Below are 15,000 nucleotides of genomic sequence, written 5' to 3' on the forward strand. Positions count from 1 at the left end.
AATTGCATATAGCAATAAATAAATCAGCAAAATTCTTTCTAATATTTTAGATAGAAGAAACATTTCTTCTATCTAAAATATTAGAAAGAATGTACCCTTCTATCCAAATCCAATTTGCATCGATAAAATAAATCCAAATTCCAGTAGTAGATGAATAATTGCAAATTTGTGTGTGTACGAGATTAGAATAACTTCAAAATAACTGACATAATTTTGTATTTTTCCTGATCAGAAAAATACATGAAAAAGAAAGGAGGTAGAAAAATTTTTGGATTTATGGTTAAAGAAGAAAAAGAAGAAAACAGGGGTTCTGTTGAATTTCAAGTATTCAGTTTCACCAATAAGATACGGAGACTTGCTTCACATTTGGAATTACACAAAAAAGATTTTTCATCGGAAAGAGGTCTACGAAGACTTTTGGGAAAACGTCGACGTTTGCTGGCTTATTTGGCAAAGAAAAATAGAGTACGTTATAAGAAATTAATCGGTCAGTTGAATATTCGGGAGCAGTAATTTAATCGTTCAAATTTTTTTCTTGTTTTATTATTTTTTTAGTAGTCTTATAGTAGTCTTAGATTTTTCATTTTGATGAGCCTCGCTTTGAGGAATTCATGGAATAATCCATTTTCATGGAATAATGAATTAAGGAAGAAAGGATATGAGTCTACCGCTTACAAGAAAAGATCTCATGATAGTCAATATGGGCCCTCAACACCCATCAATGCATGGTGTTCTTCGACTGATCGTTACTCTCGATGGTGAGGATGTTATTGATTGTGAACCCATATTAGGGTATTTACACAGAGGAATGGAAAAAATCGCGGAAAACCGAACTATTATACAATACTTACCTTATGTAACAAGGTGGGATTATTTAGCTACTATGTTTACAGAAGCAATAACAGTAAATGCACCAGAATTCTTGGAGAATATTCAAATACCACAAAGAGCCAGCTATATTAGGGTAATTATGTTAGAATTAAGCCGGATAGCTTCTCACTTGCTATGGCTTGGACCTTTTATGGCGGATCTCGGCGCACAGACTCCTTTTTTCTATATTTTTAGAGAGAGAGAATTAATATATGATCTATTTGAAGCTGCTACAGGTATGCGAATGATGCACAATTACTTTCGCATCGGAGGAGTAGCCGCCGATCTACCTTATGGATGGATCGATAAATGTTTAGATTTCTGTGATTATTTTTTACGCGGAGTTGTTGAATATCAACAACTTATTACACAGAATCCAATTTTTTTAGAGCGAGTTGAAGGAGTAGGTTTTATTAGCGGAGAAGAAGCAGTAAATTGGGGCTTATCGGGACCGATGTTACGAGCTTCTGGAATACAATGGGATCTTCGTAAAGTAGATCCTTATGAGTCTTACAACCAATTTGATTGGAAAGTCCAATGGCAAAAAGAAGGGGATTCGTTAGCTCGCTATTTAGTACGAATTGGTGAAATGAGGGAATCCATCAAAATAATTCAACAAGCTGTAGAAAAAATTCCTGGAGGACCTTATGAAAATTTAGAAGTCCGACGCTTTAAGAAAGAAAATAATTCTGAATGGAATGATTTTGAGTATAAATTTCTTGGTAAAAAACCTTCGCCCAATTTTGAATTGTCAAGACAAGAGCTTTATGTAAGAGTAGAAGCCCCAAAAGGTGAATTAGGGATTTATCTAGTAGGAGATGATAGCCTTTTCCCCTGGAGATGGAAAATCCGTCCACCCGGGTTTATTAATTTGCAAATTCTTCCTCAGCTAGTTAAAAAAATGAAATTGGCTGATATCATGACGATATTAGGTAGTATAGATATCATTATGGGGGAAGTTGATCGTTGAAATGATAATAGATAGGGTAGAGGTAGAAACTATCAATTCTTTTTCGAAATTGGAATTATTAAAAGAAGTCTATGGACTGATATCGATTCTACCCATTTTGACCCTCCTTTTGGGAATAACAATAGAGGTACTCGTAATTGTGTGGTTAGAAAGAGAAATATCTGCGTCGATACAACAACGTATTGGTCCTGAATATGCTGGCCCCCTGGGCCTGCTTCAAGCTATAGCAGATGGGACTAAGCTACTTTTTAAAGAAGATATTCTGCCATCCCGAGGAGATATTTCTTTATTTAGCATTGGACCCTCTATAGCAGTCATATCAGTTTTATTAAGTTTTTTAGTTATCCCTTTGGGATATCATTTTGTTTTAGCCGATCTTAGTATTGGTGTTTTTTTATGGATTGCCATTTCAAGTATAGCTCCTATTGGTCTTCTTATGGCAGGATATAGCTCAAATAATAAATATTCTTTTTCAGGCGGTCTACGAGCTGCTGCTCAATCCATTAGTTATGAAATACCATTAACTTTTTGTGTGCTAGCAATATCTCTACGTGTGATTCGTTAAAATAGATCTTTTTCCTATAAAATCCATTAACTATTTATATTCCTTTTCTTATTTAGTATTTGGGTTGGTAAGTTAAACTAGATAGCTATATGAGTGAAACAAAACAGCTTATAAATTTGTAGTAAAAAGAAAAAATCTCATTTCCTACGTACAAGAAAAAAGTGGAAGTAAACATAAGCAGTGTAAACTCTTTATCCCAAGGTTGATATTTTTTAATTAGTCATCATATCTTGAAGCGGCCAAGAATAAAGGATTCACGATATGGAATTCCATTACTAGAATACTCCTAGTTATTACTATAACTTAATAATCCATAAGAAGAATCCACCAAAAGTTAGTGAAGGGTTAGGAACACTAAAGTACATAAAGGATTAGTAATGGAAAATCTAAAACATTAGAGATTTTTGCCCATAAAAGGAATCATAATAAGGACTTGCAATTTGTAGAAATTATCAAGTAGTACTTTCTTCGGATTCCGATCCAGAGTATGTTCCCATTCACTTGTTAAGGAAATGGCTATCAAGAACGAATTAACCCTTTATCCATTTTTTCTTTTTAAATACCCCCTCCCTGGGGAAAGAAGAATAGTAAAAAAGATATGGAGTGCACTAGAAAAAATTTTCATTATTTCCTTCCTCTATCCATATTCATGCAGAATTGCTCATGAACTAATACCCAACTCTTTCCATTTATTAATTGAATTCCTATAACAAGTAACAAGTGTTTTATTCCAAGATTAAGTTATTACTGAACAAAGAAAAATTTTCATTATATTATAAAGGATGAGATCAATTCGGAAGCGCTTTTTCTTATTCTAGCAGACGGAATTCCTTTGGTCTAATTTAGGACTTTCAAATCTATTTTATTTTATCTAATTCTATCTACGCCCCCGGGGCTAGGAACAAAACAGTCCTTTCCTTTTTCTGATCATAGAGAAGCCGTATGAAGCTAAGGTTTCATGTACGGTTTTGAAATAGCGGTGGGAACTGTGATGTTATCACCGACTATGATTATCTAACAGTTCAAGTACAGTTGATATAGTTGAAGCACAGTCAAAATACGGTTTTTTTGGATGGAATATTTGGCGTCAGCCTATAGGTTTTCTGGTTTTTTTAATTTCTTCTTTGGCAGAATGTGAAAGATTACCCTTTGATTTACCAGAAGCGGAGGAAGAATTAGTAGCAGGTTACCAAACTGAATATTCCGGTATCAAATATGGTTTATTTTATCTTGTTTCTTACCTAAATTTATTAGTTTCTTCTTTATTTGTAACAGTTCTCTACTTGGGCGGGTGGAATTTATCTATTCCCTATATATCCTTTTTTGATTTTTTCCAAATGAATAAAGCAGTTGGAATTTTGGAAATGACAATGGGTATATTTATTACATTAACTAAAGCTTATTTATTTCTCTTCATTTCTATCACAATAAGATGGACTTTACCGAGGATGAGAATGGATCAGTTATTAAATCTTGGATGGAAATTTCTTTTACCTATTTCCCTGGGCAATCTCTTATTAACAACCTCTTCTCAACTTGTTTCACTATAAATAAGATAATACAATAATAGTAAGAATATTTTCAACACAAAAGCTCTCTCAAACAAGAGAAAGAAACATATCTTTTTCATAGATATTTAGAATGAATATGTTCCCTATGGTAACTGGGTTCATGAGTTATGGTCAACAAACAATACGTGCTACAAGGTACATAGGTCAAAGTTTCATAACTACCTTATCCCACACAAATCGTTTACCTATAACGATTCACTACCCTTATGAAAAATCAATTACACCAGAGCGTTTCCGAGGGCGAATCCACTTTGAATTTGATAAATGTATTGCTTGTGAAGTATGTGTTCGCGTATGTCCGATAGATTTACCCGTTGTGGATTGGAGATTTGAAAAGGATATTAAAAGAAAACAATTGCTTAATTATAGTATTGATTTCGGAGTTTGTATATTTTGTGGCAATTGTGTTGAGTACTGTCCAACAAGCTGTTTATCAATGACTGAAGAATATGAACTTTCTACCTATGATCGTCATGAATTGAATTACAATCAAATTGCTTTAAGTCGGTTACCAATCTCCATAATGGGAGATTACACAATTCAAACAATTAGGAATTCGTCTGAAAGTAAAATAAACAAAGAAAAATCTTCGAATTCAAGAACGATTACTGATTACTAAACTTTGATTTTGTCTTTCTGTTATAAAAATCTAATAATTCTTTATTAAACTTTAAAATTAAACTATAAAGAAAAACGAAAAACTACTGCTTATTGGAAATTATTTCTTATTTTAAATCAGACTAGATTTTCGTGATATAATATAATTTATAACTATAAGTTTATACACAAAAAAATACCCTAATCCTTTTTTCCTTCCTTGAATCCTTTAGTTTTAGTCAGTTCATGAAAAATTTTATACTATTAATTTCTTTTTATCCATAATGGATTTACCTGGACCAATACATGAGATTCTTATGCTATTTGGGGGATTTGTTCTTCTACTAGGGGGTCTAGGAGTAGTATTACTTACCAACCCCATTTATTCTGCCTTTTCGCTGGGATTAGTTCTTGTTTGTATATCCTTATTCTATTTTTTATTAAATTCCTACTTTGTAGCTGTCGCACAACTTCTTATTTATGTGGGAGCCATAAATGTCTTGATCATATTCGCTGTAATGTTCGTAAATGGCTCAGAATGGTCTAAAGATAAGAATTATTGGACTATTGGAGATGGGTTCACTTCACTCGTTTGTATAACTATTGTTTTTTCACTAATGACTACTATCCCAGATACGTCGTGGTATGGAATTCTTTGGACTACAAGATCAAACCAAATAGTAGAACAGGGTCTCATAAATAATGTTCAACAAATTGGAATTCATTTAGCAACCGATTTTTATCTTCCGTTTGAACTCATTTCCATAATTCTTCTAGTTTCTTTAATAGGTGCAATTACTATGGCTCGGCAATAAGAAAACTTAGAAAAAGTACAAATTATAAGAATTGCAAATCTAAAATAAATAACTAAAGAATCACAATTTTGATTTAGTAAAATCCATCTACTGCCAACAAATACCTCCTTTTTTTTTTTTTTTTTTTTCTTTTGTTGTGTAATTGTTCTATTGTAATTAATTGAATCGGTTCAATTCTTGCCCTCATATTGAAATGAATCGAGATTGATAAGGAGTTAGTTAATGATGTTTGAGCATGTACTTTTTTTGAGTGTCTATTTATTTTCGATTGGTATCTATGGATTGATCACAAGCCGAAACATGGTTAGAGCTCTAATATGTCTTGAACTTATACTGAATTCAATTAATCTAAATCTCGTAACATTTTCTGATCTATTTGATAGTCGCCAATTAAAAGGAGATATTTTCGCAATTTTTGTTATAGCCCTTGCAGCTGCTGAAGCCGCTATTGGACTATCCATTCTTTCTTCCATCCATCGTAATAGGAAATCCACTCGTATCAATCAATCTAATTTATTGAATAATTAGACTTTTGAATAATTAGACATAGAATCCTCTAAACAAAGGCGCACATATTAAAATAAATAGAAATCAATACTATTTTCTTAGTATTATTTGAGAATATCCATTTTTTTTAGTAGATTATTGCATAGTATTCTTTTTCACTTAAATGAATTTTTGTATTTGTAATTCATTGATATTGCAATTTGAATATTGCAATAATTTATATTGAAAAGACGATAGCCAATTTATTGGCTAATTCGAATTCGTCTGTACAATTCGTAAAATTCTTTCTTATTTCTTATTTATTGTTGAAATCCAAAATTAAAGTCTCTTGGCTCTCTTCACGCTTTCTCACAAACAGATTAAAAAATAGATTTTTTTTTTTGAAGTTTGGATAAACCATTGCTTCGTCTGGTGTCTACAATACATATGACTCATTATAGTACTAATTTCATTTTTACCAGATCGAAAAATTTTATGTTGAAAAGAAAAATTTATAGATCCAATGTCACATTCCGTAAAAATTTACGATACATGTATAGGATGCACTCAATGTGTACGAGCTTGTCCAACAGATGTATTAGAAATGATACCCTGGGATGGATGTAAAGCCAAGCAAATTGCTTCCGCGCCGAGAACCGAAGATTGTGTGGGTTGTAAGAGATGTGAATCTGCCTGCCCGACAGATTTTTTAAGTGTCCGCGTTTATTTAGGGCCTGAAACAACACGTAGCATGGCTCTATCTTATTGATACGTTACAAAAAACTTCACTCGAATCGTCTGATTCCTCTTTACCGAAGAAGCCTGTGCTCGAAATAATCGAGCACGGGCTTTTCTGGTCAAAACGTATCTTGTCTTTATCACTTTATCATGAGTTATTTTCCTTGGTTAACAATACTTGTTGTTTTGCCGATATTTGCAGGTTCATTAATTTTCTTTTTACCTCATAAGGGAAACAAAGTCGTTAGGTGGTATACTATATCTATTTGTTTATTAGAATTCCTTCTAATGACTTATGCGTTCTGTTATCATTTCCAACTGGAGGATCCCTTAATCCAATTAAAGGAGGATTATAAATGGATAGATGTCTTCGATTTCCACTGGAGATTGGGAATCGATGGACTTTCATTAGGATCTATTTTATTGACAGGATTTATCACTACTTTAGCTACTTTAGCAGCTTGGCCAATTACACGGAATTCGCGATTATTCTATTTCCTGATGCTCGCAATGTATAGTGGTCAAATAGGATTATTTTCTTCGCGAGACCTTTTACTTTTTTTTATCATGTGGGAGTTAGAATTAATTCCTGTTTACTTACTTTTATCCATGTGGGGGGGGAAGAGGCGTCTATATTCAGCTACAAAGTTTATTTTGTATACTGCAGGCGGTTCCATTTTTTTCTTAATCGGAGTTCTGGGTATGGGCTTATATGGTTCCAACGAACCAGGATTAGATTTGGAAAGATTAATTAATCAATCATACCCTGCAACCTTGGAAATACTTTTATATTTTGGCTTCCTTATTGCTTATGCTGTCAAATTGCCGATTATACCCCTACATACGTGGTTACCAGATACCCATGGGGAAGCACATTATAGTACATGTATGCTTTTAGCGGGAATATTATTAAAGATGGGAGCATATGGATTGATTCGGATCAACATGGAATTGTTACCTCATGCTCATTATCTATTTTCGCCCTGGTTAGTAATAATAGGAGCGATCCAAATAATCTATGCAGCTTCAACTTCTCTTGGTCAACGAAATTTCAAAAAAAGAATAGCTTATTCCTCTGTATCTCACATGGGTTTCATAATTATAGGAATTGGTTCCATAACCAACATTGGACTCAATGGAGCTATTTTACAAATATTATCCCATGGATTTATTGGTGCTACACTTTTTTTCTTGGCAGGAACCGCTTCTGATAGAATGCGTCTTGTTTATCTCGAAGAACTGGGGGGAATATCTATCCCAATGCCTAAAATTTTTACCATGTTTAGTAGCTTTTCAATGGCTTCTCTTGCCTTACCAGGAATGAGTGGTTTTGTCGCAGAATTAGTAGTATTTTTTGGACTAATTACTAGTCCAAAATTTCTGTTAATGCCAAAAACACTAATTACTTTTGTAATGGCAATTGGAATGATATTAACTCCTATTTATTTATTATCTATGTTACGCCAGATGTTCTATGGATACAAGCTATTTAATGTTCCAAACGCAAATTTTGTGGATTCTGGACCACGAGAACTCTTTATTTTAATCTGTATCTTTTTACCAGTAATAGGAATTGGTATTTATCCAGATTTTGTTCTCTCCCTATCCGTTGACAGGGTAGAGGCTCTCTTATCCAATTATTATCCTAAATAGGTTTGCTTTTTTTTACTCGTCTGCTCTATTAATGCAGAAATAAGTAAAAAAGTATATAATGCAGAAATAAGTAAAAAAGTATAATTAGATCTATCTCGAATTTTTGAGAACCCTTTGATAAGGCGTTCAAGGGGTTCTCAAATAAAACATAAAAGTAAAAACCTTCATTTCATGAAGGTTTTATTTTATGTAATCATTTAGGTGTTAATGTAAACGAACCATAACTATGTAAGCCTATTCCTAATAGATTTATACCAAAATAACAAATCCAAATTATAAGAAATCCTATCAAAGCTATAAGTGCAGAATTCGTACCCTTCCAATTTGGATTTGTTCTACTATGTAAATAAATTGCGAATATGGTCCAAGTAATAAATGCCCAAGTTTCCTTAGGATCCCAATTCCAATAGGATCCCCAGGCCTCATTAGCCCATACTGCTCCACAAAGAATACCTACGGTTAAAAGGGTAAATCCTAGGCTAATGACACGATAACTCCAAGAATCCAAACGCTCCGTTAATTGATATTTGTAATAATTTGGAAATGAAGGGACAGAGGTTCTTTTTAAAGCACTTCTTTTTGCATAAAAATATTTAATATCACTAAAGAAAAATGTTTTATTTAAAACATTTTTTTTCTTTTTAGAAAAGAAATGGAAATTATTTCGAAATCTAATGATTAGAATAGCGGCAGATAATAAGGATCCGCACAAAAGAGTTGCATAGCTTAATAACATCATACTGACATGCATCATTAACCACTGAGATTGTAGAGCAGGTACTAGTATCGTGGATTGATGCATTTCAGTTAAAAGACCCGATGTGGCAAAGCCTTGCGTTAAAATAGTACTTGGCGTAGTTATTGTGCTTAAATCATTTTTAGAGTTCTGTATTTTAGGAATGGTATGAAGAATATACAGGGCCCATGAAAGGAAGATCAATGACTCATATAAATTACTTAATGGAAAATGTCCCGAGGAAGCCCAACGAGAAACTAAGAATCCTGTTATAGAGAAAAAAGTAACTATCATTCCTTTTTCTGACGAATCGCGTAATCCTCCAAGTTCACGAACTAATAAGGTTATAAAATGAATCGTAATCACAATTGAAATCGTTGAGAAAGAGATATGAGTTAGTATATGTTCTAAAGTTGCAAATAGCATAAGGGGAAGGTCCCATTACAAAATTGTAAATTTCGAATTGATTTCTAATCTATTGTATTCTTTTTCAAGAATGCCGCCACTCGGATTCGAACCGAGATGCTTGAGCACTGCTTCCTAAGAGCAGCGTGTCTACCAATTTCACCATGGCGGCTAACTTCAAATAATAGGTAACTTAAAAGAATAATAGCTATTATCTTGGGAATCGTCGATATTGGGAAAGTCCATAAAATTTAGGAACATTAGAGTTTTCATTAAAATAGACTTCGTTTGGTAGTATCGTTTCCATTTTTTTTTTTTACAATAAACTCTTGCTTTGCCCAATAGAAACACAAACACTGCTTGAAAGAGTTGGAACTTCTTTTTTCTAACTTGCAATTATAGAACTAATTTTTTCTAATTAATTTCCCCTTTACATTTTGAAAATTCTTTCAATACAATGAAAAAAATCCAAAAGGGTTTCTATTTAATGATGAAATTAAAATAAAATGGATAAATAGAAAAGGCTTTTTGGATTTTTTAAAAATTTCTAGAATGAAAGTCTTTATGCTCTTATTAATAAGATTTACTAACCTTATGATTTTGGAGAAGATAGGTGGAAGTTGTAAGTCCTATTGTAAGAATACTCCACTTTTCATAATTTTCCTAATAGAATATGAGGATTCTATTAGGAAAATTATGAAAAGTTCATTGATAGGAAAAGAATACTTAGCACACAGTATACCAAACAAAACTTTTTTTTTCTTGTATATATAAGATAAGAGGGGTTTTTTGTTCTAAGAATATTGTACCGAGTAATTCGACACATAAAAGTACATTCAAAGAAGAATCCAAATTATTAAATAATTGGAATTCTTTTTTGATAAGTCAATTCATATTATTCCAAAATCTTATTATTTGTTTGTTGCCCAGAAAAACCCTTTGGTTTTGGATGCTCATTACCGCTCGAAAATGATCTTGATTTTACTAAAGAATAAGATTGTACTATGGAAAAATAAGTCTTTTTCTTCCAAATATTTTTACGAATACGCTTTTTTGACATTGAAGTACGTTTTTTTGGAACTGCCATTCAAAAAGGAAATTACTTTTTTCTAGTTGTATGTGAAAGACATCTATTGCTGCAAATCAATCCTTCTTTCTTCTTTTTATTAGTATTTATACTTAGATACTGAAAGATACTTAAATTTTGAATTATTTTTTACTTCATTTTGTCTAATGCGGATAAGACAACAAGAATTTTTTAACATTTTTTCTTTATATATTTTATACTTTTTTTTTAATAATATAGAATATATAGAAGGGTTTCTCATTTAAATCTATTTATATCTATTTATATATCAAGTATACTCCATATATAGATATATGGTATGGAAGCCTATCCCCCATATAAGATAAGACGGGGGGATAAAAAGAAGGGAAAATGAAAATAGTTAATTAAGTTCAGAATGGTATTCCATAAAGGAAAGGAATTCCAATCAAAACAAAAAATACTGAGTCTCTTAAACAAGACATTCTAAAACTTAGGTAATTTATAGTCATTAGAATTTTAGTTCTATATGAAGTAAGGACTATTCGATAATTTCTTATAAACATAGGTTTTCATTGGAATTCACGTCAATCAGTTAATTATGGAACAAGAGAGCTGTTTCATCTTTGTTTTAAAGAAATATAAAAATGAATTATGAATAGAAAGTAAAATGATTCCACTTTTTTTTTTTTATTTTTATAAATATCTTTATTTAGTTAATAAAATAACTTCGTTACCTAGTTATTTTATTAACTTTTTTAATTTAACCAACTAAACCCATTCTTAATTTTTAATTATTTCAATGAGATAAATTTTGGAAAAATTAAGAATTTCAGTATTTTTTCTTATTCTTTTTATTTATTCTTTCAGAAAGAGATAAGAATTGGTTTGGTGAATCGGAAACAATTTTATAGAAAAATTGAAGTAAAAATTGAAGTAAAAATTGCAATTTCTTTTCTTATGGAACATACATATCAATATGCATGGGTAATCCCTCTTCTCCCACTTCCAGTTATTATGTCAATGGGATTTGGCCTTATTCTTATTCCGACAGCAACAAAAAATCTTCGTCGCATATGGGCTTTTCCTAGTGTTTTACTCTTAAGTATAGCTATGGTATTCTCAGTTCAACTGTCTATTCAACAAATAAATGGAAGTTCGATCTATCAATATCTATGGTCTTGGACCGTCAATAATGATTTTTCTTTAGAATTTGGATACTTGATTGACCCACTTACTTCTATTATGTTAATACTAATTACTACTGTAGGAATCCTGGTTCTTATTTATAGTGATGGTTATATGTCTCACGATGAAGGATATTTGAGATTTTTTGTTTATATAAGTTTTTTCAATACTTCCATGTTGGGATTGGTTACTAGCTCCAATTTGATACAAATTTATTTTTTTTGGGAACTCGTGGGAATGTGTTCTTATTTATTGATAGGCTTTTGGTTTACACGACCAATCGCAGCGAGTGCTTGTCAAAAAGCTTTTGTAACTAATCGTGTAGGGGATTTTGGTCTATTATTAGGAATTTTAGGTTTTTTTTGGATAACAGGTAGTTTAGAGTTTAGGGATTTGTTCAAAATAGCTAATAACTGGATTCCTAATAATGGAATTAACTCTTTACTTACTACTTTGTGTGCTTTTTTATTATTCCTTGGTGCAGTTGCGAAATCCGCACAATTCCCTCTTCACGTATGGTTACCCGATGCTATGGAAGGGCCCACTCCTATTTCGGCTCTTATACACGCAGCAACTATGGTTGCTGCGGGAATTTTTCTTCTAGCTCGACTTCTTCCTCTTTTCATATCTTTACCTTTGATAATGAGTTTTATTTCTTTAGTAGGTACAATAACACTATTCTTAGGAGCTACTTTAGCTCTTGCTCAGAGAGATATTAAAAGAAGCTTAGCCTATTCTACAATGTCTCAATTGGGTTATATGATGTTAGCTCTAGGTATAGGTTCTTATCAAGCTGCTTTATTCCATTTGATCACTCATGCTTATTCAAAAGCTTTATTGTTCTTGGGATCCGGATCCGTTATTCATTCAATGGAACCTCTTGTTGGATATTCACCAGATAAAAGTCAAAATATGGTTCTTATGGGCGGTTTAAGAAAATACATTCCAATCACAAGAACTACTTTTTTATGGGGTACACTTTCTCTTTGTGGTATTCCACCTCTTGCTTGCTTCTGGTCCAAAGATGAAATCCTTAGTAATAGTTGGTTGTATTCGCCCTTTTTTGGAATAATAGCCTCCTTTACTGCAGGATTAACTGCCTTTTATATGTTTCGGATATATTTACTTACATTTGATGGGTATTTGCGTGTTCATTTTCAAAATTACAGTAGCACTAAAGAGAGTTCCTTGTATTCAATATCCTTATGGGGAAAAAGGATACCCAAAGGAGTGAATAGGGATTTCGTTTTATCAACAACGAAGAGTGGAGTTTCTTTTTTTTCACAAAATATACCAAAAATTCAAGGTAATACAAGAAATAGGATAGGATCCTTTACTACGTCTTTTGGGGCTAAAAAAACTTTTGCCTATCCGCATGAAACGGGAAATACTATGTTATTTCCTCTTCTTATATTACTACTTTTCACTTTGTTCATTGGATTCATAGGAATCTCTTTTGATAATGGAGGAATTGGTAATGGAATAGCAGAGTTAACCATATTATCAAAGTGGTTAACTCCCTCAATAAACTTTACCCAGGAAAGTTCTAATTCTTTTGTAAATTCATATGAATTTATTACTAATGCAATTTCTTCTGTAAGTCTAGCTATCTTTGGTTTATTCATAGCATATATCTTCTATGGATCCGCTTATTCTTTTTTTCAGAATTTGGATTTAATAAACTCTTTTTACAAAGGAAATCCTAAAAAAGAATTTTTAGATCAAGTAAAAAAAAATATATACAGTTGGTCATATAATCGTGGTTATATAGATATTTTCTATACTAGGGTCTTTACCCTCGGTATAAGAGGGTTAACCGAACTCACGGAGTTTTTTGATAAGGGTGTTATTGATGGAATTACCAATGGAGTGGGTCTTGCTAGTTTTTGTATAGGAGAGGAAATTAAATATGTAGGGGGAGGTCGAATCTCGTCTTATTTATTCTTTTTTTTATGTTATGTATCTGTGTTTTTATTCTTTTTTCTTTCTTAAGTTAAGGAATTTACAACAAGTCTCTTGCAAAAATAACTATCCTATCCCCTTTCTACAATCTCTCTATATCCTTGTTACATAAGGTAAGTATTGTATAATAGTTCGGTTTTCCGCGATTTTTTCCATTCCTCTGTGTAAATACCCTAATATGGGTTCACAATCAATAACATCCTCACCATCGAGAGTAACGATCAGTCGAAGAACACCATGCATTGATGGGTGTTGAGGGCCCATATTGACTATCATGAGATCTTTTCTTGTAAGCGGTAGACTCATATCCTTTCTTCCTTAATTCATTATTCCATGAAAATGGATTATTCCATGAATTCCTCAAAGCGAGGCTCATCAAAATGAAAAATCTAAGACTACTATAAGACTACTAAAAAAATAATAAAACAAGAAAAAAATTTGAACGATTAAATTACTGCTCCCGAATATTCAACTGACCGATTAATTTCTTATAACGTACTCTATTTTTCTTTGCCAAATAAGCCAGCAAACGTCGACGTTTTCCCAAAAGTCTTCGTAGACCTCTTTCCGATGAAAAATCTTTTTTGTGTAATTCCAAATGTGAAGCAAGTCTCCGTATCTTATTGGTGAAACTGAATACTTGAAATTCAACAGAACCCCTGTTTTCTTCTTTTTCTTCTTTAACCATAAATCCAAAAATTTTTCTACCTCCTTTCTTTTTCATGTATTTTTCTGATCAGGAAAAATACAAAATTATGTCAGTTATTTTGAAGTTATTCTAATCTCGTACACACACAAATTTGCAATTATTCATCTACTACTGGAATTTGGATTTATTTTATCGATGCAAATTGGATTTGGATAGAAGGGTACATTCTTTCTAATATTTTAGATAGAAGAAATGTTTCTTCTATCTAAAATATTAGAAAGAATTTTGCTGATTTATTTATTGCTATATGCAATTTATGGAATTGATACACCATTTAATTGATATCATTTAGCAAAATGAAACACAGCATATGCATCCATCTTTTGGCTCGAGAATTTCACGGGATAGAGATATGGTATAAGAAATAGACTATTAAGTAACTCTAAATGAATTGTGGATACATCTGTATCCTTAACATACTGAAACGATTGTCATTATTCGTATCAAACCAATAGCGATTCATACAAGCTAAATCTTCTAATCAATGGTGGGCCAATAATGAATTTTTTTGCATATGTATTAAGACGCTTGGCCTGATTTCGAAATTGTCCAGAGTTTTATATGTTGTTTTCATTGCAAAATGATGGGTCTCCTTCCATAACTTTCCAATTACGAGTACGAGAATTGAAAGACATGAAAATTCTCAATTCTCTACGGCGTCTAGTAGATAGAAACAAGAAAATCAGAAGA

The 15,000-nt window shown here is 32.1% G+C and overlaps 1 non-coding gene across 1 annotated transcript; it reads right to left on the reverse strand.

The window, feature by feature from the left end:
• Positions 1 to 9,498: 9,498 nt before the first annotated feature.
• Positions 9,499 to 9,578, reverse strand: TRNAL-UAG (transfer RNA leucine (anticodon UAG)). The gene has a single exon. It is a non-coding gene; the product is annotated as a tRNA-Leu (tRNA).
• Between the last annotated feature and the right edge of the window lie 5,422 nt (positions 9,579 to 15,000).

The sequence above is a fragment of the Triticum urartu genome, unplaced genomic scaffold (assembly GCF_056163025.1).
Source record: "Triticum urartu cultivar PI428250 unplaced genomic scaffold, HENAU_Tu73 scaffold865, whole genome shotgun sequence".
In the NCBI taxonomy this organism is placed as follows: Eukaryota; Viridiplantae; Streptophyta; class Magnoliopsida; order Poales; family Poaceae; genus Triticum; species Triticum urartu.